Source organism: Centruroides vittatus, unplaced genomic scaffold (assembly GCF_030686945.1).
Source record: "Centruroides vittatus isolate TY-2023 unplaced genomic scaffold, ASM3068694v2 scaffold_752, whole genome shotgun sequence".
NCBI classification, from domain to species: Eukaryota; Metazoa; Arthropoda; class Arachnida; order Scorpiones; family Buthidae; genus Centruroides; species Centruroides vittatus.
In genome coordinates this window covers 1,712,591-1,728,001 of record NW_027122716.1, presented here as the reverse complement: position 1 = coordinate 1,728,001, position 15,411 = coordinate 1,712,591, and the positions used below count along the sequence as shown (strand labels likewise).

Below are 15,411 nucleotides of genomic sequence, written 5' to 3'. Positions count from 1 at the left end.
AGTGGTGTATACGGCATGGATCGGACAGGAGCCACTGGCCAATCAGGGCAATGCACTCCGTCTATGCGGTTTATTTTCATAATATTATCATGTATCTCTCCGCGCCGGTTGAAACGACTGAAAAGTGTCATTTAAAATTCTTCTTTCTATTTGTTATTATAAATTAAATTAATAAACAGTAAATCTTTACCGTTTGCCTTCAAAAATTATCGTTTTCTGGAAGGTAAGTAATATCCTAATGCTATTTTAACAGCTAAGAAAATCAACGATATGGGTGTTCCTATAAATCCGTTTCGTTCATGCGATAAATAAGTAAAATGATTTATTTTAAACCAGAAAAAAAATTCTTTTTTTAAATAACTGACCATTATCTAATGAATTCTTAATAATTTATGAATCTAATGAATAAATTTACATCTGTAGTATTTTTTAAATCGCGCATTTTTTCTTAAAGCTCGATCGTTTGTGCCGCTATATGTGAAGTTTGTTATGCAGTGAATACATTTTTACTGGAACACAAATTAAATTATAAGCACAAACACGTTTTTATTATTACTTGTCTATGAAATTGATTACTTGTTTATGAAATTGATTACTTATATTAAATCAGAAAAATAAGCAGATGTTATTCTTTCATTTATTTAATATTTTTAAATTTTAATTTCCAGAAAATCAATGAATTTAATTTGGAAAAATTAAATTAAAAAAAAAAATTTTAAGTTGAAATTTTTTAAATTTGTTTTTTATATTATATACAGTTATCTGTGCGTTTATATAATGAATATTTTAGAAATTTAAAGTAATATTTGTTAAAATTTAAGTCACGGGACAACGTCGGATGCCTGCAATGCATCTTGGATGCTTTAAAATTAATTGTAGCTTAATAACTTGAAATTATATGCAGTAATGTAAGTTCTTAAATCAATTAGAGTGTATGTGTATACATATAAACATCTCAAGAACCCGATTGTATTATTGGGTGTATAAATATGACTCCGCCCTTTTTTAATAGACGGGGTTAGTAGTATTGCTTGCATGCAACTGGTTCTGGCAACACTTTTCTTTGAAAGGTTTTACAGCATTATTCAAAAATAAATCCCAAACGTCTGTTTAAAGTGTAAACGATAATTATTTTTATTTGATTAAAATGTCGAGTTTTGAGCCAGGAAAACAGTCTTGCTTCATCATTTTATTTCAAAGAAAACTGCAGCAGAAACATATCATTTATTGGAAATTTATGGTGAACATGCTCCATCCAATACAACACGCAAAGAGTGGTTTTGACGGTTTAAAAATAATGATTTTGATACACGTGACAAAGAGCATGAAAAACCACCAAAAAAATTCCAAGATGAAGAATTTGAAGCATTACTTGACAAGGATCCTTGCCAAACACAATCGGAACTGGCTGCTGCTTTAAATGTTTCTCAACCATATATTTCCCAACGTCTATGTGCAATGAGAATGATTCAAAAGCAAGGAAATTGAGTCCTATATGAACTGAAAGAAAGAGACATTGAATGTCGAAAAACCATATGTGAATTATTACTCCAAAGACAAAAAAGAAAAGCTTTTTGCACTGAGTTGACCAAATGCATGGGTGTGTCCAGGTGACCCAGGTCCATCAATGCCGAAACAGAATATTCGTGAAAGTAAATTTATGTTGTGTATCCGGTGGGACCAAAAGGGTGTCGTACACTAAGAGCTGTTTCAACAGAGTCAGACAATCAATGCTGAATGTTACAAACAACAGTTAATCAAATTGAATGAAGCATTGAAGCAAAAACGTCTAGAATATGCCAAAAGACACGACAAGGTTGTCTTCCAACATGACAATGCTCCCTCATATGTTGCAAGATCAGTCGAGGAAACTCTAGAAGAGCTTCGCTGGGATGTATTGCCCCACCCACCATATTCTCCAGATGTTTCTCCTTCACATTACTATTTGTTTCGATCCATGCAGAGTGATCTTTCAGGAAAACAGTTCAGATCTTATGAGGATATTCAAAATTGGGTTGATAACTGGATTGCTTCAAAACAACCAACTTCTTCCTTCATTGAATCAGTTTGTTGCCTGACAGATGGGCGAATGTTGTAACTTCAGATGGAAAATACTTTGATTAAATTTTTCTTTCATTTTAAAAACAAACGTCTTATATTTATCGAAAAAAAGGCGGAGTCATATTTATACACCCAATAATAATGTATGTATCCCAGAACCCGATGTATATAATTTAATTTGCATTTTTTTAAAATTTTAAAGAAAGAAAAAGGATTTGTTTTAATAAAAAAAAAAAACTAAAAAAATTATAATAAAAATATTTTATTAAATTATAATTTTTTGAAATATTTTAAAAATAATATTTTCAGCATTTTAAATTTATTGTAAAAATAGAAAATTTTAAAATAAAACAAAACTTATGTTTATTTATTGGATATATATATATATAAACAGTCAATTTAATCAGTAATAGCAACTTTCTAGGAAATGGAATTATACTTTAAAATAAATTTTTACTTTCATGTTTATTAATGAAAATATTCTGTTTACAACTTATCTCAAATTCTAACTGGATTCTATTAAAGTAAAGAATTTCACTCCTTATTTCTCCAGCAATTTATTAACTTCAGATGCTAACAAACTTCACCCATGACTACCGGTACATATAAAGTCTAATCCAGCAACTTCAACCTTTAAATTTCCGGTACAAACGACGAAAATTAACAGAAAAAACTAACGTTTTCGAATCTCCATCGAGATCATCTTCAGGTTCGTTAATGGAATGTCATGAGAATAGAACTCTTTTGAAGTTCAAGAAATCGAACATACGCGTGGCGATACATCTCTGAGGTCAATCCACGATGGTAGACATGGTTTTATTTCCAGCATTGATATTTTGCGACGTTACGATAGTAGACTCAGGTCTATTAAATCAATCTTATGTTTTGCATCGTCATCGCACGCTGGAGATGTTCGATTTCTTGAACTTCAAAAGAGTTCTATTCTCATGACATTCCATTAACGAACCTGAAGAAGATCTCGATGGAGATTCGAAAACGTTAGTTTTTTCTGTTAATTTTCGTCGTTTGTACCGGAAATTTAAAGGTTGAAGTTGCTGGATTAGACTTCAGATGCTAACATTTTCAAATGTATTTAATGCCCATCTTCAGGCAATCACATAGAATGAATTAAAAATTAAAGTGTACATTCCATATGTTTAAAGTTAATGAGCAAATGAAACATTTCAAATTCTTAAATAGAACATTACAAAAATTTTTGGAAAGCATATTACATTAAGTTAAAATGGAATTTAGTCTATCAGTTTGAATTTAATGGAATTCAAATCTTCCAAATCTTAAAAAGAATATTACACAAATTTTAAAAAAATTTTCATTATAGAAAACACCTGTATCTGCTACATATTTAACATATTCAAATATGAAAGAAACAAACCAAAACACTAGTGAAATAAAATTGCCAAAAAAACAAAATAATTAAATTTTAAGAGGTAATATAAATAACATCCAAACAGCATATATCAACATGGATAATAGACCAAGCACTTGCCATAATTAATCAGGCTATTATTATGCTATAATTAATAATTAGAAAATTTGGCTTAGTAACTATATATCGGACTTTGGGATGTTGATATATATAGATAAGAGCTGATAGACCTTGTTATATTTTAATTTTATGTAATATGATTTTTATAATGTTCTATTTAAGAATTAAAACCTTAGAATGTTTCATTTGCTCATTAAGTTTAAAAATATGAATATACTGTACATTCTAATTTGTAATTAGTTCTGTGTGATTAAGTATATGATTGCCTTAAGATAGGCATTAAATACATCTGAAAATGTTTGCATCTGAAGTTAATAAATAACTGGAGAAATAAGGGGTAAAATTGCTTACTTCTATTTATTAGGAATTATAATAAATAATGAATGAGATACAAAAACACACCTTATTGACTTCCTGCAGTAGGTTTAATACAATAAAATTTATTGTATTAAACCATTGCTGGAAGTCAATAAGGTGTGTTTTTGTGTTTCATTGTCTCACATCTCATTTGCTCTGTTTTAAATAATGAATAAAACTCCAGTCTCTAATGGCCATAAACTTAAAAATTCTGAACTCCAATAATGCTGGGTTTTTAAGTTTATGAGGGGTTATATTTATAGAAAATTATTATGAAAAATTGTGGTTACAAATAAAACTTTAATGTTCATCATTCTCTGAATGAGTTCTCAATAGTGTGTGATAAATCCTAACAAGAGCTAATTATAGTGTGCTGATAGTTAATGAAAAATTGTTGTTTTGGGAATAATTTTTGTTATATAAAGCAGAATATCAACATCAGTTGAAATACATATTTCAAGTTTTGGGAATAATTTCAATTCTTGTAATAAAATTTCAAATTCAAATATATTTAAAATAATATAATATTTGAATCTTTTTTTAAAACTTTATTCTGCTTAATTGATGATGTCTTTAATATTTATACAGGTAAAAGTACTTTTAATAATTTTTTTACACAGTATTGTTGATTTCTATATTAGAATTAAAAAGATATGATGTATATTCTGATTTTTTTCTCTCATTTACCTTTACTTGATAAATGGAAGAAATTCAACTATAAAAATTTATATTACATATTGACCTATTATATTCATATTGATTATTACACAAATATTTTACATAAAATTTCACAAAAACAAAATATGAAAAAATTGCACAAAACATATATTTAATTTTGTTACTTAGGTCCAGTAAGCATTTCTTATTATATTTAAATAAATCAAAATAAAGCATTTTTGGACATTTTTCATTATCAAGATACATTTAGAATATAATTACATTAGATCTATAATTAATTACATCTTTTCCTTATTATTTACATTATTCACTGTGCCCCATGATCCATTGTGATCCATCTTTTCCTTATATGTATATATAATATATTTCATTGACCGATATTTAATTTTAAAAACAATATTTATCATTGGCATGCATCAGAAAAAAAAGCATAACTTTTCTAAAACACATTTCACTGAGAGGGTCTGCTGCACTCTGAAAAAGCTGACAGTCTACATCAGCAATCTAGTAGGTCACACATTAGATTGCTGATGTAGACTGTCAGCTTTTTCAGAGTGCAGCAGACCCTCTCAGTGAAATGTGTTTTAGAAAAGTTATGCTTTTTTTTCTGATGCATGCCAATGATAAATATTGTTTTTAAAATTAAATATCGGTCAATGAAATATATTATATATATATATATAAAGGAAAAATGGATCACAATGAATAATGTTTACAAATTTTTTTTGGCTCAATATACACACAAATGCTATCTTGTGATAAAGCTCCTTCAAACTATCTGACAACTTTTTACTACAAATGCTATGATTTATGCTGGGATATGGGTCTGTCCTTTTTGGATAAGTAAAATGACTTTTTCCAAATGATATTATGTTTTTGTGTTCATACAAACAATATGTCAATTGTGAGTACTATGCTGTCTGTAGGTACAAATACGAGGCTTCTTTTCCCATATGTGACAAACTTACGTAGTCAGATTTTTTATCTAGGAAGAGCAATGTAGCGTGGGAGTCCATGTGTGTATTGTAAAAAATATTCCATGGGTCAGTGGATCACTGATGCAGTGTGTCCCATTCTATGTATCATTTATGATTTCATTAGACGTGAGTATCAAGTAATAGCATAGATCTTATTTTTATAGCCTGAGCAATCATATATAGAAAGAGACATTGAAAAACTAATATTAGAACCTGATCCAAAGAGACAATGAAGGCTGCAGTACAAATGGTTCTAAAAAATGGCATAAGCTGCAAAGGCAAACAAAATCCCATATGCAATTGTTAATAAGTACAAAGTTAAAGGCTTAATACTACAGATAATTTTATTGTCTTGGAAATGACTTGTGAATTTTTTCATACATCTGTTGAAAAGCAAAAAAATAGAGGGTAAAGTTGTCGTGTGACCTAATTATGTATGTAGAAGAACATGGATGACTAAAAAAAGAACTTTCTAGGGATGCTCTGATGTGCTCTAAGATGTGTCACCCAAATGTGTCGAAACGATTCTACCACAACTGAAAACAGATTCAACAAAGAAAGAGCAATCTTAAATGCACTTTTCTATCAGATTTGATAACATGATATGTGCTAGCAAATGAAAAATATTTTCAATTTAGATGGTCCAGTGTGATGTATTACAAATTACATCAATCTTTGTCCTATTTTTATAATTACCATGTTGAGTCAGTTATATATTTGGTGTTTTAAAAATATTTATTTATTTAGTCATACTGGGAAGATTTTAAAAATATTATTTTTGTATGTAGGTGTGATACTTATCTGTTTGCATAAATGTAATTTAAAAGAAATAAATAACCTAGTTTTAGTAAAAAATTCCTCAATGAATTGTGATTCACTGTGTCCTATCCTCCCTTATATTATGTTTAGGAGTGAAATCAGCTTTCAAAGTAGGCTTGTCAAGCAATGACTTTTACAAATAAAAACACTCATTAAATTTGAATGTAACAAATATAAAAAAAAAAATAGTGATGCCTCGTACCTCAAACTTAATTTATTCCAAGAGGCCATTTGAACTCTGAATTGTTTGAAGTTTGAATCTATGATGGAAAGTGAATTAATCCATTTTTAGACCTTACACAATACCAATTTTGATGAACTTAAATAGCAAATACACAAAGTTTAAGATAAAAATAATGCAATTAAATACTCTAAATAATAAATTAAAACAAAAAAACAAAACATAAAATATATAAATCCTGTATAATAAAATGAAAGCTGCATTTATTGTATTTTAATGAGGAGTGTTGTTCCATTTTTTAAGGTCACTATTTAGTTTTCTTGGCTTTCTTGCAAGTAATCCTCTTGAAGATATTGTAAGACAATTGCTTCTCATTTATTCACTCAAGGTGGACTTTTTCCATCTCCTCAATAACATGATCTCCTAGAAGTCAATGTTGTTACATCTTCAGCCACATTTCCTGCTTTTGTTGCTTCCTTGCTTTAAGAATGGTGCACATCATTGACTTTGGCATTTTAAACTTTGTTGCCAAATTGCCACATGTATAGTGCTTTTGTGCTTCACAATAAGTTCTTTTTTCAATCATCAATACTTCCTCTTAGGCTTCATTGCTTTCACATTCTTCTTGGATATATAGTTAATAGGTAGGGGTTTTATATAACCAAACACATTACAAATAAGAAAAAAAATTACTGAAAAGACATGAGCATAATACAACAGATGTTTTCACAGAAAGAGTGAGCAATGTCTTAGGTGCATAAGAGATGACATTTATGCAGTGATAGCATTTTTTCACTGCATTCTCTGTTCAAACATAGAAGCATCATTTCAATCTCTGAGCTGAATTTCTTTCAAACTTAATATTCAAACTCTTAAATGTTTGAAGTTAGAGCTTTTCAAAGTATAAGGTACGACTTTTTACTTCTTACAACGAGTAATCAAAATTATATTTTTATCGATGTTTAGAAAAAAGGGTCATAATTGACCCCTTTTTGTAAACATCGATAAAAATCCCACACCCACATAAAATTCTATAATGCATCCTAATTTAAAAAATGAATAAAGGAAAAAGACTGTAGGAAAGGTTTTAAAATAATTTAAATTTTTATAGTTTTGTGAAATAATACTGTTTTGAAGCTTTTTTACTATTTTTGAAATATATTCATTAAAAGTAAGTTTAACATCAAAAATGATCTCTAAATCAAATACTGATTGGAGATTACAGATAACATAAATAAAGATGAACATAAGAGACAGAATAATTATTGAATTTAATTTGGGAAAGCTGTGAATTGCATAGGAGAGAAAAATATTAATACATCGCAACTATTTTATCAAAATTTGTACATAAATTTAATGTGTTTAAGATAATATAGTATTTAAATCAATTAATTAATAATGATTACCATAATCTTTAAATCAGATTAAAGAATATGGTAATCATTAGTAATTATTTTAATATTGTCAGAATAAGCTAATATAGTAGACTATAAAAGTAAAATAGAACTGTGTATAGCAAGAAAAATTATGATAATTAAGAATTGAACTGAAAAAGTATTCTTTAATTTTAATACAGATAGTTCTTAATAGTGAGTAGTTATTTAGTCAATAAATAATTTCAGGTGTAATACTGGAATGTCAAAGATTGTCAGTAAGGAATAGTTTCTTGGGACACTTGGAATTTGGCAAAAATTTTTAAATTCTTGGACTTCTATATTGAGGCCTATTCTCCCTGTATTTACTCAACAAGATGGCTAACTTTTGGGTTTTATATATTAAAACACACTAAAGAATGGGCAACAGCATTTTGATATTGCTGCAAGTAAAAACTGTCGAATCTCCCAAAATTTTTTACTTCTGGTAAGAAAACTCGTGGAATTAATTTTTTGAGAGTTGCAGACTTAAGGAGAGGGGAAGATCAATATACAGTATATAATAAATAGCAGTTGTTTTAAGTTTAAAATCAATATCAGATTTTGAATGTTCAAAATCTGAATATTAAACTGTATTTTACATACAGGCTACAGTTTTGAATATTCATCAGATCAGAGATCTAGAACAGTATTAAAGAGTGCAATGATGAATAGGATATAAATTATTAGAAACTATAAAATATAATAAGTTGTAAATGCAATATTTAAATGTTTTAAACATTGTAACTATTCGTATTGTAAGAAATAGTAATTGGTCTGTAACTATTACTTAGGAGTTAAGAATGACATTAAAAAGGGAGAAATACCACTGAGTATGTATAAAACTATGCTTTATAATTTGTAAAAATAAAGAAGTAACTATAACTATTTTAATTAATATAAAAATGAGATGGAATTTCAACAGGACTTGTAGGATTAAGGTATGTTATAGCATCAAAAAAATTCTGAAAAGAAATTACCATTGCTAGATTAAAAATTATGAAAGACGACTGTCTCATTTAGAACTTATTATTACAACTTTCTCATTTAAAACTTATTATGTTCATAATTTATAATTAGTTCTAAATGAGAAAAGAACAAATTAGTGATAACTAGAGACATGTAAATTACCTTATGTATTTTTCCAGCAACTTAATTTTTAATAAAACTAACATTTTCAACTTGATTAATTAATAATCCTTTATCAGGTTTTTGAACAGAGATTCAGTTTGGAAGATATTTAAAATTACATTATTTATTTTTGAATAATTTTAAATTAGTGATAGTAAAATATTTTTTCAAATTCATATAAACAGAAAATTTGTTCATTGTCAATATTGGTTTTTCTTTGAAATCAACAAAGTTTATTTGAAAGATTTAGAATAAAGTTTCAAGATATTTTAGGATCTAAAGAAAACTTGAACTACTCTATTGAAATATTGACAGTATTGCAAATATAATTTATGATAGAAGTTTTTTGAACTATTCAATGCAGATACGTGTTTGATTTTGATGGTTGTGGAAAGATAATGAAAATCTTATAGTATTTTTTAAGCATTTTAAACAGATGGCTAGATGGCCAAGTGATCAAGATGACAGCCTATTGCTCTGCGGGACTCAGGATTGAATCCAGACATATCTAAAAATTCCTGGGGATATTTTGACTTGTTCATCTGGATATGTTGGCCCTGTTTCTCAGCACCTGGCTGCCCCATTGTGGGCCTGGCTGAATCAATAATGGACTTGCTAAAAGAGGCTTTCTTAGTGTCCATAGGATGGAAAGAGTTTTAAAAAAAAGCATTTAAAACAAGGAGTAAACCACAACTATATCACTTATAGAAGCTCCAGTTAAGCAAATTTAAATAATGACAAACTTTTAACCAAAGTATCTAGTTTCATTCAATGACAGTTATCTTATTAAATTTATTGCAGAGATATAATATTGTAGAAGTTCAAAATTTATATTAATATTAGAGTGATCAGAGAGGAGACCATTAATTTGGAAAATTTCAGGAGATAAATTGAGAAAAATGAGATCTAAGTAATTGTTACAACTATGATAGTTTGAAAATATGCAGACTGTTTAAGATTGTACTCTCATTGACAAAAAAAGTTATGCTCATAGCTACAATTGGCTGATTACTATAAAACTTGGCATACAGCTGTCTCAGATAGTATAGAAATGATTACAGTAGTGGTCTGATTGCATACCAGGTAATGCTATAAGAGTGCCTTAAAATTGCTATCCCAATATCCTATAAAAAAAGCTTGTGAAGGCTTACTGTGTTCAGAATTTTCAGCATGTATGTAGATGTCATTGAATGCCAAGCATGACTATACAAAGTCTGTTTGATATCATTATCAACTCTGTATAAACAAAACACAACGTAAAATGCTAATCTTTTTCAGGAGTACTTTTCAGAATGTTGAATTCTCAAAAAGACTACTGTTTTTATATTGTGTAATGCCTGCACAATGCAGTCAAAGACATTATGCACAGCTGATGGAGTTTGAGAAAGGCCTCTTCATTGGACTGAGGGAAACAGAAAGGTCATTTTATTGAATTGTTCTTCATTGTTTCATAAAGAACCTTCACAATAATTTATACCTGGGCAACACCAGGCTTATATATATGCACAAGTATAAAAAGTTACAATTTTACATTTTATTTCAAAGATTAAAATCACATTTTAAATTATTTAAAATAAATGTTTCAATTTATTTAAAATAATTTTAAAAATAACTTCCTAAGGAATACTATTTTTTCTTTTAATTAAACTGATTATTTAATTTATGAATTCATAGAGGACATTTACAATTTCATTACAGAATAATTTTCAATTTGCAATTTAAGAAAATTTATTATTTTTCATTTTTTTAAAATATTTTTATGGTTTTTTTTTATTGACAGATATTTTTCATACAAGTTAGTATTTTTATGTTGTTATCAATTCAGATTGAATGCAATTTAAAAGCATCTTGTTACTGGTTTATTTGTATTTCATATTAATTTCATATAATCAAATCTTTTGCTTATTTCTCCTTAAGTGATTTCATTCAAGAATGTCTACATCCCTCTTACTTCATAATGTGACCACCTGTGTAAGGTGGTCACATTAGAGCTGGTCCCTTCGATGGTCATATTAGCAAGTTTCACTGTAGCCTATATGAGTCATCAAAATCAGAGAGATACACTTGGGTGGTGATCCTTGTTAGACAGAAAATTTTATTAGTGAATTTGAATTAACATTCATTTGGCTTTTCTTCTAGTAATGAGCAATTATTTATTGTGACATCGTCACGATGCCAGGCTGCAATTTTTAGTCATATTTTTAACTTATTTAATACTTAAAGAGAAACAAATCAAAACAGATGAAAGATTTGACAAGGATTTAATAATTTACATTGGAGCTACAAATAGATCTCTTACAAGCAGGATTAAATAACACAAATATGATATTGAAAGAGAAAAACAAACAGTGCTATCCATATATGTATGCCTCAGAACCAGGAATTGAAGCTAAATTGGAGCAAGCAACATTGATTAAAAAGTGCTTTACTGGAGAAGAAACTAAATATTTAGAGATGTTAGAGATATTTAAAACAGTCTTGAAGGGAGAGTGCATTAACATACATAATGCAAATTTGTTATCATATGCTTGGAAAGCTTTTTATGATAACCCTGAAAAAAAAATTATTATAATAACTCAATTAACCCATGGGATGTTAATATAAAAATAAAAAGAACACTTTAGTTGTAAAATTTAATTAGGTAAATTTAAATTTTGTAAATTTCAAAAAATATTTGAAATTTGAATTCAATTCAAATGTATAATGTGATAAAACAAACATTCTAAATGGAACACACATAACTGACCTGAAGCAGGACAGTCAAGCTGTTTGAAAACATTTGTTGTCTTTAAGATAATAGTGGAATAAAACTAAGGCTACTGGTGATTAAAATTTATTTAATTTAAAATATATGCTCTCCACCTCAAATTAGTAATGGCTTGCCCATGTACAGTACATCATACTTTCCTTTAACAATAGAGTTGTGCCAATTATCTAACCCTTTTCAGGGAAAAATTTTTGAATTGAAATAACATGACTTTCATTGTGTAAGTTCATATATAATTAATTGGGCTTCCTGCTCCTACAGTTTCCAAATCCGGTCTTGGATTTCATCTATCTAACTCTATTCTCTAACTCTATAACTATTCTCATCTATCTTAAGGAAAGAAGGACAGATGACAGTGGAAATTTACAGGTCAACAATTTTTTCAAATCACAGCCCAATAATCAGTTATACAAATCACTTTCATTTTCTTGAAAGAAAAACCTAATAATACATATTATGTATTTATTATTTTCAACAAAGTTTCAACAAAGAGCACACAAGTTATTAAGCTTCAAACAGAGTAAACAAAATCATGTCCTACACACACTAACATACATACAGAAGTTACCCCCAAATTTTTTTGCAAACAAATGTGGGGGTAACTTCTGTTTGTAACTTCTGGCAAACTCTTCCCTCTGTATAACTGCCTAGGAAAGTAAAAAAAAAAAAAAAAAAAATTTAGAGAAGAAAAAACAATGCAACAAATTCAATTTTGTGAGACACTCATCAATTCTGGATTGCTTTAGAATTTTGTTTTTTAAAAGTTTCATTAGCTACAATTTTCTTTGCTTGATATGTTGGCATAAGAACATCAGGACAGCTAGTAGTCACATAGCAAGAGGCTACACTATCTACCAGAAAGTAATTGGACACTCCTGCAAACAGTGACATTCACTGTCTTAATACACATCAAGGCTGCCGCGGATAAATATCGAGTGGGAAAGAAAATCGGCATTGATTGCATGCAAAATGCCACACAGTTTGGAGCTGTCTGATTTCGAAAAAGGTGTAATCATTGGTTATCACAGAAATGGCCGTTCCATACATGACATATCCAGTGAACTGAAGTACCCAAAATCAACATTGGGTTACATGATTCGCAAGTGGAAGGTGAGTGGTAACTGTCAGAATAACCCCCAACAAGACAGGCCCACGAAACTGGGAGATAGAGACTGATGGGTGCTCTCCAGAGAAATTCAGAAGAACTGCACCCAACCAATGGCCCACATCCGTAGGGAGTTTCAAATGGCAGCTGGGACTGTTATTTCGATGAATACCATCTGTAAGGAAGCCCATCTGCTCAGTTATCATGGATGTGCTGCTGCCCACAAGCCTTTCATCACCAGGACCAACAGTGCTGCTCGGTTAGCTTGGTGCAAAGAACATAGACAGTGGACTGTAGAACAGTGGAAACAGGTTCTCTGGAGTGACAAATCCAGGTTCACCCTCTTCTGTTCGGATGGGAGTCTAGGTTTGGTGTCTGCCTGGAGAATGCCTCCTGCTGGAATGCCAACAGTGAAGTTCAGTGGAGGTGGAGTTATGGTGTGGGGATGTTTTCCTGGTATGGCCTGGGACCCTTGGTCGCAATCGATGTAGGCTCAATGCCAATGCCTACTGCGCTATTTTGGATAACCACGTGCTTCTTACGTTGTGGCGGTTTTACGGGTTAGGCCCATGTTACTTCCAGGACGATAATGCCAGCTGTCATGTTGCGATGACCACCATTGCTTGGCATAGTGACAATGGGGTTAAATGAATGGATTGGTTTGCTCAGAGCCCGAACATGAACCCATCGAACACCTCTGGGATGAGTTGGAGCATTGACTGAAGGCGTGTCCCACCACCCGAAATCGGTGAAGGAACTCATATGTCTTCTCCAAGCCAAGTGGAAGAAAATACTGCCAGTTGTCATATAAGGACTAGTAGAGAGTACGCCCCGAAGGGTCGCAGCTGTAATCTCTGCCCGTGGAAGTACCACCAACTATTGACGATGAATAAACTTCATTTTTCTGTTCTATCACAGGTGTCCAATTACTTTCTGGTAGATAGTGTATTTTCTCAAGCATATCATAAACTTCCGTGCGAGGTAAAGACATGGACTTCTCTTCATTGCTATGATACAGACCTCCTTTATCTTTACTATTTTCTTTTTTTCCCTTATTGAACTCTTTTAGGATACTTCATAAAAAGTTCTAAAAATTTTTTATGTGAGAAATTAAACAATTAAATTACTTGAAAAATTAAATAAATTGTTAATTATAATACACCCAAAAGCACAGACCAAAACTGTTGCCAAATCTCAAATACTGAAATAGCCACGAATATACTATATCCACATCTCCTGGTGTTTATAAATTACATTTTGATTTTAGTTCCACAGAACATCTTTAGGATGATCTAAAAATCAAATCAAGAGGATGTCTACATGCTCCTCTTACATAATAATGTCTGCATTGAATGAAGGAAGAGTGATAGAAAATTCCAACTTCTTAGCAATGTTAACTGATTAAAACTATTCTCCAAACTATCATTGTTATTATTTAGGCCAAGATTAAGTCAATATGTTGTTAATTTCATTTTTAAATTATATTTTCTTAATGTTGGTGTCTGAATATTTTTGAGAGACTATTATGTATTTAATAATTATTTTATGATAGTCTTGATGTGTGTTCTAAATATTGAAATAAAACTTTGTAAAAAAGTCTTATAAGATTTATTTTATTTGTTTTTGAAATTAAATTGAATAAATATTAGTTTTAAAATCACAAATATTTTATTAACTTTTATATATATATATATATATATATATATACATATACCGTATTTACTATTTACTTGCATATAAGATGATCTTGCATATAGGATGAGGTGACTTTAAAGATCAAAATAAAGAACATTAGATTTATTAATACAATTCTAATTTTATTTTGTTTAATCACAAATAAAATATCAAATGCACATAAATGCACATGTTGTCCTCCAAAAATTACTGGCATTTTAAACTTTAAGGATAAATATATCCTCTACAACCTTTAGATTCCCGGTACAAATGAAGATAGTCACTGAACTAACATTTTCGATCTTCACCCAACTAACTTTAAGGAAAAATCTTGTAAAATTGACAACATAATTTGTTCATGTAAAACTGGACAATCAGGAACTTTTTTGCCAATTCTTAACAGTCAAATTCAGTCTTAATTGATTACACTTATGAATTTCTCTGAATTCTGCTTTTGAAGAATCATTTTTTTCACATGGGAATGAATTAAAACTTATATCAGGCTCCCATGTTATTTTGGAATTCAATTCCAAAGCTTTGCTTTTTCTATTGCTATTCATCTTTACTCCTGACAATACACAAGAATGATTCAAACGACCCAGATAAAATACTTTTGTTTTTAAACACCAGATGGTGAGAATTCAGTAAAAAATGCCAATACACAGTTCACAAAAATTATTGCAAAAACAAAAAGAATCCGTTGCTCATGCGTATAGGATGACCTAGATTTTTGAAGCAGTGA

The 15,411-nt window shown here is 29.7% G+C and overlaps 1 protein-coding gene across 2 annotated transcripts in view; it reads left to right on the top strand.

The window, feature by feature from the left end:
* Positions 1-42: 42 nt before the first annotated feature.
* Positions 43-15,411, top strand: part of cora (coracle) — a 97,080-nt gene continuing 81,711 nt past the window's right edge. For both annotated transcript variants that reach the window (XM_067287907.1, XM_067287906.1), the window contains exon 1: positions 43-223. The gene's annotated coding sequence lies outside the window, so the exon portion shown is untranslated. The remainder of the gene's footprint in view (positions 224-15,411) is intronic.